Source organism: Trichechus manatus, unplaced genomic scaffold (genome assembly GCF_000243295.1).
Source record: "Trichechus manatus latirostris isolate Lorelei unplaced genomic scaffold, TriManLat1.0 scaffold00098, whole genome shotgun sequence".
Taxonomy (NCBI): Eukaryota; Metazoa; Chordata; class Mammalia; order Sirenia; family Trichechidae; genus Trichechus; species Trichechus manatus.
The window spans coordinates 8,118,554-8,132,735 of NW_004444034.1; the positions used below are offsets into that span (position 1 = coordinate 8,118,554).

Sequence of the window (14,182 nt, forward strand, 5' to 3'; positions counted from 1 at the left end):
TGTTAACCAATGTCATAAAACAGCATGTGTGTTACTCTTACATGAGAAACTATCTGTTCTGTAAGCCTTCACCTGAAGTACAATAAAATATTTAAAAAAAAAAAAAACAAGTGCCCCTAAGTCAAGTATCAGGAACAGACAGGTAAAACCAGAGGTTACCAGAGATCCAAGAACATAAGCCTAGAGATCAATAGATCCAGAAAGAATGCAGAAGATTTCTGAAAAAAATTTCCAAGAGGAGCAATCACTAATGGTTGTCACTCTGGTTTTTCAGAGCTACATGTTCATATGTGTGTGTGTAGCAGCTTAAATGCCCCAGGACCAAGGGAAGGTCAGTACTCATTGCTCAGCCATTTCTTTCCCATGCTAAATACTGCTAGAAATCTAGGTTCTTTGAACCCTTACACTACGGCTGATTACCTTTATCTAATTTTTCACAGATATATATATATAATACAAACTTGAAGAAATATAGGTGGGATAATATTAATTTTTATCTCTACATATTAGTTGACACTCCTTTCAATATTAGCCTTCTATTTCCTTTTGGAGAAAAAGTGAATGGGTCATTTACCCATTTTCTTCATTTTCATGTACCCCTGGACTCTCATAAAGGGATATTTTTCTCTTTTTGTAGCAGAGGTATATGTGTACCTACAGATTAAAATGTGATCTAACAGAAATCCATTCCCACTAATGGCATTTTATTTAGTATTGGAAGAATAAAAGAACTATAAACAAAGAAATCCTTGAACAATGAGGTATTTCTATCTTCTAAGGAAGCAATCAGAAAATAATTTTAAAGTTGCTGAGATTAACTTGTCACTCTTAACCCAAAGAAAGCCTATTTGGTTAGGTCACTAAACCTGAGCAGAAAATGTATCTGTACAACTTCATTACAGAGCTGATATGGCTTCCAGAGCCAGGCTGAAGTACAAAGCCAAGACTGAAAAGATAATATTAAGACCAATGACAAATAACAATGAACAATGACCTGTTCCTACCTAATCCTCAAAGCAAGGCTGAGTTTGCTGGAGGGTAATTTCATGACCTGAAGAGTAACTGCATTATTTGTATAGTTTCAGGACTAGACATGTCCTAAAACCCCTAGAGGCTCTGCCCAGAGTAGCATTATGGAATGTTCTTTCTACCTGGTGAAGGGCATTCTACCTACTGCAGAGGACATGGTAGCTTCAAAGGCAATGTTGGTGGTATGATATGGGGATATCAGAGAACACTGCCCACACCACCTAAATACTCTTTCATACTCCTTTTGGGATAAACAATTTTTCCTTAATAAAAATTTTATAATTGTAAGAATATAAATACATATATACAAGTTTATATATAGATATATGTTTATAGACAGATATTCATTAACCTTTATATAAGAGCATCCATGAGATAAATTCTTCTCATAGTGTAATTATACATATTTTATCTCTCCTTTTGAAAGTCTGTGTTTCTTTTGATCAAAGACAAAATAAGAGCTATGAACCTGATCATGTTGTCATTTTGGTCTTCGATGTCAGAAAGCTTAGAGAAAAAAATTAATTTTCAACTACACATAGTGTTCTTACTTTGTTTTTGGCAAAATTTTCTTCCTGTGTCTTCAAATTTTTTTCATCCTCATTATTTAGGTTTTGGTTTATTAACCTAATTCTAATGGTCATTTTGCTTATGTATCTAATTTTAAAAGATTATATTCTTTTTGTTTGTGTGATGTATATAGATAATATAATGAGATATTTTATATCAGAATATACATCGCACACATGTATGTATGTGTGTGTGTGTGTGTGTATAAAATAAAAATGAGAAGGATACTAAAACCAAAACCAAATCAGCTGCTATCAAGTCAATTCCGATTCATGGTAACACCATGTGTTTCAGAGTAGAACTGTGCTCCATAGGGTTATTATGACTGTGATCTTTCAGAAGCAGATTGCCAGGCCTTTCCTCCAGGGCACCTCTGGGTGAATTCAAACTGCCAACCTTTTGGTTAGTAGCTGATTGCTTAGCCATTAGTACCACCTAGGACTCCAGAAGGATAATAGCTAGCTATTATTTATTTACTCTTTATAATGAAAGTGTTCTGCTGTTTCCCAAGTAGAGTCTTAAGAGTGGGCTTTGATATGGAAGAGAGGACCTGAAGTGCAGGGAGCAAAAGAACCAGTACCCAGATGGGAGGTGGCAGGTGCTGAAAGCATGCTTCTTTGTCACACTTCACCACCAGCCAGCTCTGTCCAGGGAAGAACTCTGGTTCTGAGCAGGCTCAGTTGGAGAAGGAGCTAAGTGAGAAAAGCTCCTCAGTGATCAGGTGGTTGCCAGATGGGAACTGAAAATTCAGTTGTCCCTGATTATTCTGAAGCAGGCTCTAGAACCAATTCCAAATTGGAGCCACTAAAGAAAGAACAGAAACCTTGCGTTAGCTCTAGAACTTCTTAGTCCTTTGGAGCCACTACACTGGAGAGGTGTGGATCAGCCTCTGTCGCTAAAAGTAGTCACACTTTGGTTTTTATCCTTGAAAACAAACGAGGTAGAGGTAAGTCTACAACTGCTCAAATAATGGTAGTTTCCATTCTTTGTTATCTCACAAGAATTTCCTACCAATAGATAGGATCGATTTCAATTTGTCAATAGAGGAGAACAACTCAGCTACAACTGTTCAACTCAGATCACATCCAAAACACCTTAATTAGGCACTGAAATTAATGATTGATCTCAATCAATTCCCTGGCTCCTGTTCCAATTTTCAGCCAAGCCCTGATGACATTCTGGGACCTTTAAGACCAGCACAGAGCAGGAGCTGAGGGGAATCTAACAGTAAGGTGGGGTCACTATGAGAAGACACCAACAGTCCACTGTAACATAGAAAACTTACAGTAATCTGGGCATGTTGCAATGTTGCTAACATCTAATTCTAAGCCAAGGGAAGGCTTGCAGAAGAATATCCAGTCAATGGAAGATCTGACCAGTCAAGGAGAAAGCAGAGTCAGATTAGGAAGGTCTGTTCAGTCTTTCAAAAGGATGGTAGAAGCAGGTCCAACCCCAGAAAGAAGAGTCTGGCAGAAGCTTGGAAATAAGGTTCAGACTCAGCCAACTCTAGTCTCCTGTCTCAGCAAGGAACTAGAGTGGGACCTAGAAGCCAAGAGCCCATTAGACAGAAACACTGAAGGCAGACTGGCCACACTTATAAAGGGATTGCAAGGAAGACAGGTGAGGATGCAGATCTCTGCTAACCTAGACACTGAATCATTGTCATATTATAGACAATGAGTGCAGAGTAAGAAACTATTTACAGATCATTTCTGCTAGTGGGAAAGGGTCTCCCAACGTATTGCCTATCAGGCTTCTACTGGTTCAGGAACCAAGCAGGCCGGAAGGAACCTGTGGATGGCAGGCTTGAATTACCCAGAGCCACAGTTGCTGCCTGAATGTAATACAGTACCTTCCCTACCCCTGACACGGTGACATCTGCATATAGTCAAGACAGTCCTGCAGAGAGCACAGCCCAGGTTCACAGGAGCACCACAGTGGGAAGAAGAATGCACAGAGAGAAGATGGATCAGTTCAGAAGATCTGAATGACCTTCACAGCATAATCGCATACTGAATATCAGACCAAATATTGATGCTAAAGAGGATAATTTGGTTGTAATTTTTTATGAATAGCTCTCAGGAATCTTTATTCTCTCTTTACAAACTTTTATATTTAAATATTTTATATTAGCACTTTTTCTTTAAAAAAATTCAGAATTGTTATAATATATCAGCCTGATGTATTTTGTAATACATGCTGCTTGAGTTAATGAAAATCCTAACATGAAACTTATTACTTAAATTATTTTAAGGTACATTATACAACTTATAGAAAACTGCCATTTTTCCCCCAGGATAAGCACTTCCCTCTGGTTTTGCGTAATAAAAACTTGCAATTCGCAATTTCAGGCATTATAAATCACTGTATCCCTTTGAAATACAACCAACGGTCTTCCTCAACTAAAATGTATTGAGTTGCTACTTTGTAGGCTATTGTAATCCAGGATACAAATTAAACCAAAATTAACTGTATGTACAATCTATTATAAAAGAGTACATAAACTTACCATCTAAATGTTTTAAACAATAGCAAGAAAACAAGAGAAAGGATGAGATTTAACATGAAAATCATTATAGGTAATCATTTTATAAATAAGTAATGATTGCAAATTATCCAATATTGTAACTAAAATGACATATCATAATTAGAAGTCATAAGTTTTGTTCTTTAAAAAAAAAAAAAAAACCCTACAAACTGTGATATTTTGCTTGTGGCACAGTAATAGTTCGAAGAAAGACCAGAATCATTGGCCTCATATATCTACTCCATAGGAAGAAAATTAAGTTTCCTTTCTTTTTCCTCATGAAATATTGAGGGAGAAAGTTAAAAGTGAACCGCCCATGCTCATATAGCCAGGGCCAGCTTCATGGACATGACACATGTGCAGTCACATGGTTGCCATGCTTAGAAGGACCCTATACTTGGTTTAATGCTCTGCTGTCACCATCCTGAAATTCTTAATAAGTTTTGAACAAGGGATTTTGCATTTTTATTTTTCACTGGGTCCCACAAATTATATAGCCAATTCTACATACCAGTCACCAGTTGCCATTGAGCCTATTCCAACTGATGGTAACCCCATGCGTGTCAGAGTACAACTGTGCTCCATAGAGTTTTCATTGCCTGATTTTTCTGAAGTAGACCACCAGGCCTTTCTTCTGAGTTACCTCTGTGTGGATGGACCTGAACCTCCTACCTTTCAGATAGCAGCCAAGCACATTAACCATCTGCATCACCGAGGGATTCCTAATTCTACATAAAGGAAGGCCAATTATCAGTCAAAGTACATCATCTCGATTGTCACAGGCCGAATGCTGTGTCTATTTCATAGTATACAAACAGGAAATGTTCATTTAATTAATTAAACTGAACTTACTCTTCAATTTCCAAAATAAATATTAGTTTGCTTCCAACAGTTGACTTTCCTTAAGACTTATGGGGAAAAAGTTAAAGAAGGAAATCTTCTGCACTAATAATCCTTTCCTATATCAACTTGGCCATATAATTCTCTTCCCTTCTTTAAACAACACATAATACTTATTCAGCGTGACCAGGGTTACACGGTGACCAAATCAGCACGAACTGATATGATTCTAGAACCCGGGAATATCCAGGAAGGTCACCAGGACTCCTTTTACGTGAAGACCTATTTCCATAAAAACTTCTTTAAGGAAATACAAAAGGTAAATTTGTGATTTGACAGTTAGATTCCCGGGGCCCTCGACCAGAGAGGGAGCCCTCGAACTCTGGGCTCCAGAAAAGCAGTGTGTTGTCCTGTTTTAGAAAGAGCTAAGAAAGTGATTTGATTTTGGCAAGGAGGAATGCTACATGGGTGGGGGTCACTCAATGAACTTTTGAAGGCAGGTTTGGTGATTCCTGCCCAGTCCATGTCATTTTATTTGTTAAAGCAAAGCAACTAGTGTATGGGTGGGCTTATGTGACCATATTTTTACCATATGACCCTGCCCCTATGGCCACAGGTGGTTGGATAATATATGGCCACCAGTCTCAAGACAGCTCCTTCTCTAAGATTTTGAACTAAGACTTATAGAACTAGTGTTACATAGTAGGAGATTCCACTAAAAGGTCATGTAAAGTTGGGCTGGGTTCCCATTTTTGACCATGTGTGCACTAATATTTAAGTCATAGAAAACCAAACTGCATAGTGAAATAAGAGAATAGAGTAGATATGCCACGAGAGATAAAAGCCAGCAACTCTGTGGTCCCAGAGAGACAGTAGCTGTCTCCATTCCCAACAGTGTTCCACTTTCCAAATCCAAGCTCACAAAGCCCAGCTTGTTTCCACGTTTATTATATTAAATAAAAATTCTTTCACTGAATGAGTTTGAGTGCATTTCTTGTTATCGTTGTTACTAACGTTTTCTATTTATTCGTTAATAAAAAGTACATAGTACAAGCTCTTTATCCCAAACTATGTACCCAGGAAAAAGATTAACGATAAACCCTGGATGGCATAGACATAGCTTATCTGGCATAATTTAAACATTTAAAAACAGCAATTAACATTTAGTATATCACAGGACCACTTTGGCCTTTAACGAAGTACTCATCAGACATAGTAACAAATAGATATGATTTTTCGTTTAGAAATATTATAATGTTAAGACTAAACCTACTATTGCAGCAACAAAAATTTAATCATTAACCGTAAACTCTCTTCATTTTTCCTTCTTCTAGTTAATGTTTTGTGTCTTAAGCTGAGCTGATCAAATCTTAGCACATGTTCATTTCAAGTGACAGACTTTCATTCAGCTTGACAGACTTCCATGGTTCTTTTGAAAATGTAAGATACCTATAATTCCAGAAATGCTATCACGTCATATATCACAAAGACACTTAAAGTAACCGTGGAATAGCTGTACTCAATAGTTACTTCAGAAAAGCTCTGCAAGTTATAAAATATGACTTCCTGACCATGGGAGAGTGGTTGGATAGCTACATGATAACATCTTTTACTATAAACATTTCCAACGTTAACTCTAAGACAAAATAAGCTCTTAATGGCATTTGTGGAATGTTTAAGAGCCACAGGTAACTAAAGTGTAGAGTTTTGTCTTTCTTTTTTCCAGATTATTTTAAAAAGACTAGCCAAGGTTCAGGTGTATCTTTATAAGCCAAGTAAAGATTTAATAATGTGCTCAATAAAAAGGTCACATGCTGAAGTTTTGAGAATTAAATAGAATAATATAAATTACTAGTTAGGATAACAAGAATTCTTTATGTGTAGTGCACTGTATTTTTCAGGAATGCATAGAAATTTTACCCGCAAAAAAATAAGACTAAATATTTCACTGTGATAAGAACTTTTGTTCCTAAGCAAGTAGGTCCATATAGGAAAAGGCTAAAATCCTAGATATAATGCCAATGAAGTTTATGTGACAGAAATGAAGGAATAAGAATCCAGATTTTCAGGTCCCTAGCTAACACGAGATATTCTGTTTCCGTGTAATGGCCATTTCTTAAACCAAAGCCAATTCTCAATTATAAGTGAGCTATAGATTCAGCGTATACATCAGTATCTCTGCCAGAGCTTGGCTTTCTAGCAGCTTAGAGGACAGATTGTCAGGGTAGAGGGGCAAGCCTTCAAAGTGCAGGGGGCAAAGGCAGAAAAATGGAATGCTATTGGGATTTTGTTCCATTTTATGCTGCTCCTGCCCTTTCTACCTTAAATATATTACCAGCTATAGAGCTGGGAAGGTTTCCAGTAGGCCACAGCAAGAGGAAAAACCTTTACTCTGTGGTGTTCATTTATCCAGCATCTGACTTACCTGTGTTATGTTACCACTCTATTAGCACAAGCAATCAAGAGTTGGTTGTATGATTTCAAAAAGTGGAGCACAAACCCAAGATACAAGGAAGAATGAAGCAGTCAATACTGGATTATGTAATGAAATAATACCCTGATGGCCTAGAATGTGATCACAGTGAAGGAGAAAAAGAAATACTCTGGGAGTATGTCAGAGATTCTATTAAAACTACAATGATATAGAGAAGTTTATTCAACTCATATGAGTAATTTCTCAGATCTATACAATGACAAGCTAGACTGATCTAGGGGGAAAAAGTCCTTACATTGATAGCAAAATACCTTCTAGCCCACATAAGCCATCTGCAATTACTTGCAGGGAAAAATTCCATAACCACTGTTATGGTTACAATTGTGTGTCAACTTGGCTGGGCCATGATTCTCAGTGTTTTGATCACTTTGCTGTTGAAATTTGATATGATCACCCCCATGATGGAATCTGCTGAATGGTACCAGCACGGGCGGGACCTGTGGCTGCCCACTGCCCCCTCAGGCTTCATCTCTCCACCCTCTGCCTCCTACCTCCTTCCTGCTCTTGCCAAGGTTTTTGGCTTGTTCTGGATCCTGCGGCTGCCTCTTGTTCATCTGACCTCTGATTCTTGGGACTGGAGCTAGCAGTTTACCTGCCGATCTTGGGATTCGTTGATCTTCACAGCCTGTGAGCAAGAGTCCTGCTCTCCAACCTGCTGATCTTAGGTTCACCAGCCCCTGCAGCTACGTGAATCGGGAGAAGCCTTTCAGTCTTGCCTGCCAATCTTGGGATTCATCAACATTCATAGCCTGTGAGCAAGAGCTCTGCTCTCCAACCTGCCAATCTTGGGTTCACTAGCCCCTGTGGCTATATGAATCAGGAGAAACCTCTATCCTCATCTACAGACTTGGGACATTCCAGCTTCTACAATTGCATGAGCTGTTTCCTTGATATAAATCTTTCTCTCTTCTCTGTATATATATATGTACATATATATACGTACATATACATATGTACGTATATATATGTATATGTATATATGTATATATATATATACATGCTTTATTGGTTTTGCTTCTCTAGAGAACCCAACCTAAGACAACCATATAGGTCATGCAGACATTTTTTATACCATTTGTATTCCCTTTTTTCAAACTGAGCAAAACAGTGCAACCTTTTACTTTTTTATTCATTTCAAAACTTATATTAATGTTCATCTCTGTCCCAGTCCTTCCCATTACAAAGACAGAAATGAGATATGGGGTGAGAAAAAGATCCTTGAATTTACTAAAATTTTTTAAAAGTCAGAATGATAAAAAAAAGGACTCAAAATTTTTTCTTCAAATAAAAAAATAGAGTGCAGGCAGTTCCAGATTATGAACATCCAACTTGTGGACAACTCAGACTTAAGACTGGGCTGCCATAAAGCCTAGTATATTAAAAATTTGAGTTAAATACAATGACTTGTAATAATGAACACATGCACTACTTTGTGACACTCATGAAAACATCGCATGGTTTGGATGTGTTTCTTAAGTATTTTATATGCATAGAAAGGTAAAATATATACTATATACTAAGACAAACATTTGACTGATGCTAAATAAGAACTGTATGTACTTGTTCTGACTTACTTACAAATTTGATTTAAAGATAGGCTTAGGAACAGACCTCATTTGTAACCTGGGGACTGCCTGTAAATAAGTAACAGGCATTCAACTGTCAGTAACAAAACAAGCCCCCAATATACCTTTAAGAGAGTTTCATTCTAACAGGGAAGTGTAAGAGCAGAAAAGAAGCTTCCTGAGAGGCACTAGTTTTAACAATAAATTATAGTTTAAATTATACCCAGCAAAGGCAGAAGGCATTAATTTTTCTCCTGCTTTCATGAACCTTTCTAAGGCTAGTGTACACTGGATTACAGGTGTCATATAGTAGACTGTTAACAATCCACCATATTGATCGATCATGTTTGTTTAAACTTTTTTCACATTAGACATTTTTTAATGGGAGTAAAAAACTTAATAAGCAACCATTTCATTTCTTCTTTTTTCCTATTCTAGACACATAAACCAGTCATAGTGAATGATACGGTTTTCAGCTAAAATTTGTAAAATATTCAAAAGGCTGCCATGGTCCCAAGCACAAAAGAAAACAAGCATTCACAAATAAACCAGCATGGTAAATATAAATACAGTATGGCTCTAATTTTCTTTCATACAATCTCAGACAAGCCCAAATAACTTTATAAATATCTTATATAAAAAAGCAATTTTAAAGCCTATCAAAACTATTTAAAATATTTAAACGCAGAGATCTCAAATTTCCTTCAATCAGGCCAGAAATCATCACAAAAATTATGATCACAGTTAAACAGAAGAAGTGGAATGTTTAGGTTTAGGACAATCAAAAAAAGCCCCATGTAACTTTTTTTAATATCATTTACTCAAATATACTGTGAACAGAAATGGTGATAACACAGGAAGCAAAATTAAGCTCGCAAGTGAAATCTCTAGAAGCTCATGAAAACAATACCATCCCATATTGCAAACACAAAAGGAAAAACGGTTCTAATTGGGTTAAGAGTACTCCAGTCATCTTTGTTCATTTGATCATACAAAGTGTTTAGCTTATTTCACTTCCCATATCACAAAGTTAGTCCACAGGATCTTGTCCATTATGGGGACTGGTTAGTTTTCCAGGTAAATTGGATCCTCTTAGATTAGGAGGTCTTAGTAAGAACAAGATCACTGCAATAACCTTCCAGGCCATCAAGATCATGGTAATACTATGCCGTTATCACCAGATAGCCCTGGTAATTCCTGAAGATATTCTGTGTCTGTGCAGTAGGACTGGGACTGCCTCAACAGATTGATCAGCTTTCTCATTGCATATTCATGAGAGAAAACACATTCACAGGGATCGGATCCACCTTCTGCCATGATTACTCAGCTTGATTTAACTTGACTGTTTAAATCCACTGAGACAGCAACAGACGGGGCAGGGAGGGTAGAGGCTAAGACCAACGCTCAGCAGAAAGCTTGAGTGGGTTTTGTTCCTTGCAATCAAACGTCTAGTAGAGCACCCCTGGAGAATGTGTTCTAAGTTATTTGAAAGCACTTACTGTGAAACGGAAACATCAACAGCTATGGTCATCTAAGACAAGACTATCTAAGGTTGGTCACAGAGCTGCCATTACTTGAGAAAAAATGTTCTTCTCAACCTCAAGAGAAGCAGAGTATATTATAACAATGCTATATAAGCGGAAAAGCCTTGCTTCTTCACTGTGTCCATTCCAGCTGCTCCAAATGCACTCACTCTGTGCTTACAGGATGCTCTGTTCCTCTCATATTGCCATGAAAGGGTGGGACGCCCAGCCCTCCACAGGACTGCCCAGAGTCCCAGCACTTGGACAACCACAGCCAATAACCAACATAAAAGTGACGATAATGGTACCAAATTACCTAGGAATGCCCTGAGCCCAGGAGAAAGAAAAGAATCTAGAGAACAGAAACAAAATTAAGTGGGGGCTTAGATTCAAAAGCCATAGCAATGATCATCCAAGCCCTTGATTCTCCCCATGACTGTTATAATCTGAGAAAACAGGGGGTAGTTATATACGTCGGTGCTCTTGTTGGCTTTTTGTTAAATTCATTTAAGATTATTTTTTGTAAGCCTTCTTATTATTTTTATACAGTTTCATTTGTCATCTCACTCAGTAAACTTTCAAAGGCAAGATAATGCCAAGAATTCTCTTTTATCCTCCACTACATTTGGCATAATACTGGACACATGGAAGGCATTTAAAGAGGCTTATTGAACTGAGTTATTGAATGACTAGTTTCTCAAATGGGGTCAATAAATTTCTATTTATCATATGGCAGATATAGCCCTCTATTTTGACGGATAAAAGAAAAAAGTGTAAAGCACAAGGGGAAAATGCTTCACCTACCCTAACCTCTAAACCTTAATTGATTTTCAAGTCTTTGTTGAATTTTCCTCCAATATTATTTAAGACTTTTTCACAACATGGATTTCTGCCAGGCCAAGCTTGAAGCACATTATTTCAGCCCACTTGAAGTCACACACACACAGAGGTCATTCCTTTTGCCTAAAGCAGATGTTTTTGTTTGTTGAGCTTTCTCTTAGCACTGCACATAGCACCTTGCATAGTTGTCTGCATACACTGGACACTAAGTATTTTGCTATTTTAAGTAGTTCACCGTCCCCAGAGAATCTTCCAAATAGCCCAAAACTAGGGATGAAAATGAAATGTCAAAGATTGTTTTTAAAGAAAGAACCAGAAAAATGATACTGATAGCCATTGTTCCTTCTCCTCAACCACTGTGCAAAATTCTCTTAAAATCAGGGTTTCTTCATGGCTATAGTTTCCTATGGTAGGTGCCTGGCTCACTCATTCTCTCCTTGCCCACCTTGCCTCTCTTGTTGATTCACTGAATCCTTTACCTCCTAAGCAAACATAGACCTCCTAGAGCAAACAAACTCACTGGCTTTTCTTATCCACATGATAAGAACCCTGGGCTCTGGATTTTCAACCTTGACTTTGTTACCACTCACTTGAGTGTCTGACACCTGGATGTCCCATGCCTAGTCCACTCCAGACCATAACAACCCTGGTGTTATCCATCTTCTTTCTATCCCTCTTTTCTTTCTAGGCTTCCTTTGGATAATCACTAAATGAAGATTAACAATGACTCTGAAGAAGCAAAGATTGAGTAAGATAGAGATTCTGACCTGAAGGCTCACATAGTCCAGCAAAGGAGACTGACAATTAAACAAGCTATTGAAATATAATGTGATAAATATTTTTTTGTATATATACACAGTGAAGAGGTTGATTCTTTTTTTGAGGGGAGGAGGAGAATGAAGGAAAACTTCATATAGCAGATGATATCTGAGCTAAATTTTAAGGAGCCATTAATTATATTGTCTGTTACGCTAATAGCCAATATATTCATACTTTACTCTAGGCAGTAAGAAAAAGATAACCTATAACTATAAAATTAGATTTACAGTCTAGAAATTTCACACAGGTAGGTATGGATGACTTGGGGGATAAAGGTTGAAAAATAGATCTGTGTGATTTTTAGAATTTTTAAACTTATATTTAAGCCATCTATTTTTCATAGTTCATTATATTTACCAGTTTCCTTTCATTCAGTGGAGTATTTAAAGATACTTTAAAGGTCATGATGAAAGCAATAATAAAAAGATAATCCTAGCTGTTCCTGAGAGATTTCCTATTTTTTATTGCTAAATACAAAAATTAGAGTAAAAAGTCTTAACTAATAATGAAATATACATTTATTTTTATTACTAATAAGATTTTTTTAATTATTATACAGGTCCTTCTTATAAGATGTGAATATAAGAATTACCACATAATATCTAACCATGATTACCCTCCTACTTGGGCAAAATTTTCCTGCTGAATTGAGGAAGATTCCTCTCCATCCTTCTCTTAAAACTATCTCCGTCAGTACCTGATACTAAAGTTTAAAATCTTACTATTAGAGATGATGCTTTCGATTTAATACAAAATTTCCAGCTAAAAGGATACATAAAAAGAGTGATAGAATACTGACTGAAGAGGTAACTACTATCAGATAATACCACCTTACAAAGAATTGGTTTATCAACTATTACCCCTGATAACTAAGTTAAAATAGGTTTCTGAGAAAATGTGATTTTTTTAACAGGGCTGAGAAAACACTCAGATGAAAACTGGCTGGGAAAAGATTTTAACAGCAGGCACTAGAAAGACAGCAGAAACGTGAGGTTATTTTGTATCCTGGAGGAAGAGGAGCCAGCATAAGGTAAAAGAAATAATCAGAAAAGAGAAGAAAAGCAAAGAAGACAACAACACAACTATTCCTATAGCTGACCCCACCTTTTCTTCACAAACACTCCTTACTGAGAAAATTAGTATCCTCATTAAAACCATTTTGGGATGGGGGTTGTTCTGGTACCAGCGCAGGAAGGAAACACTCCACAGCCCGTGCATCTCTCTAATTGCAGCTTTAAACTCTGTTGCCAATACCTGAGGGCTCTGAAACAACTACTGAGGGTTCTAAAAAGTGAGGAAAAAAAAAAAAAAACAAGAAGTTTGCAGAGAGGAGTCAAAACTTGAGAGACGGAGGGATCGTTCCCTTCCCTGCTCCCACAGCTTTGCCCCAAGGGTCATAAAGTGTCTTGGCAGGGGCAGTGGTCACAGAACTTCCAGGGGAACCCCGTATTTCTGGCCAGAGAAGCCAGGAAAAGTATACTTTGCAGGCTGGAGAGTAGGAAAGGAGGGAATCCCACAGCATTGAGAGTTGGAAAAAGGGATCCGCTAAATCTCTGAACACATTTCCCAGCAGCTGAGCTCTTAATCAGTACACCACCAAGGCTCCTGAATGGATATACCGCATTTTATTTATCCATTAATCAGTTTATGAACATTTGAGTTGTTTCCTTTGTTTTTTTTTTTCCTGTATCATGAATGATGGAGCCCTAGTGGTGCACTGGTTAAGAGCTCGGCTGCTAACCAAAAGGTCGGCAGTTCGAATCCACCAGTCGCTCCTTGGAAACCCTATGGGGAAGTTCTGCTCTGTCCTGTAGGGTTGCAATGAGTCGGAACCGACTCAATGGCACCCACCAACAATAACAACATATCCATACAATGGAATATTATTTGTCAATAAAAAGAAATAAACTACAACACAGATGAACATTGAAAACATTATGGTGAGTAAAACAAGCCAGTCACAAATGGTCACGTA

The 14,182-nt window shown here is 37.4% G+C and overlaps 1 pseudogene; it reads right to left on the minus strand.

The window, feature by feature from the left end:
• Positions 1–9,001: 9,001 nt before the first annotated feature.
• Positions 9,002–10,387, minus strand: LOC111821694 (small integral membrane protein 14 pseudogene; annotated as a pseudogene).
• Positions 10,388–14,182: the final 3,795 nt, after the last annotated feature.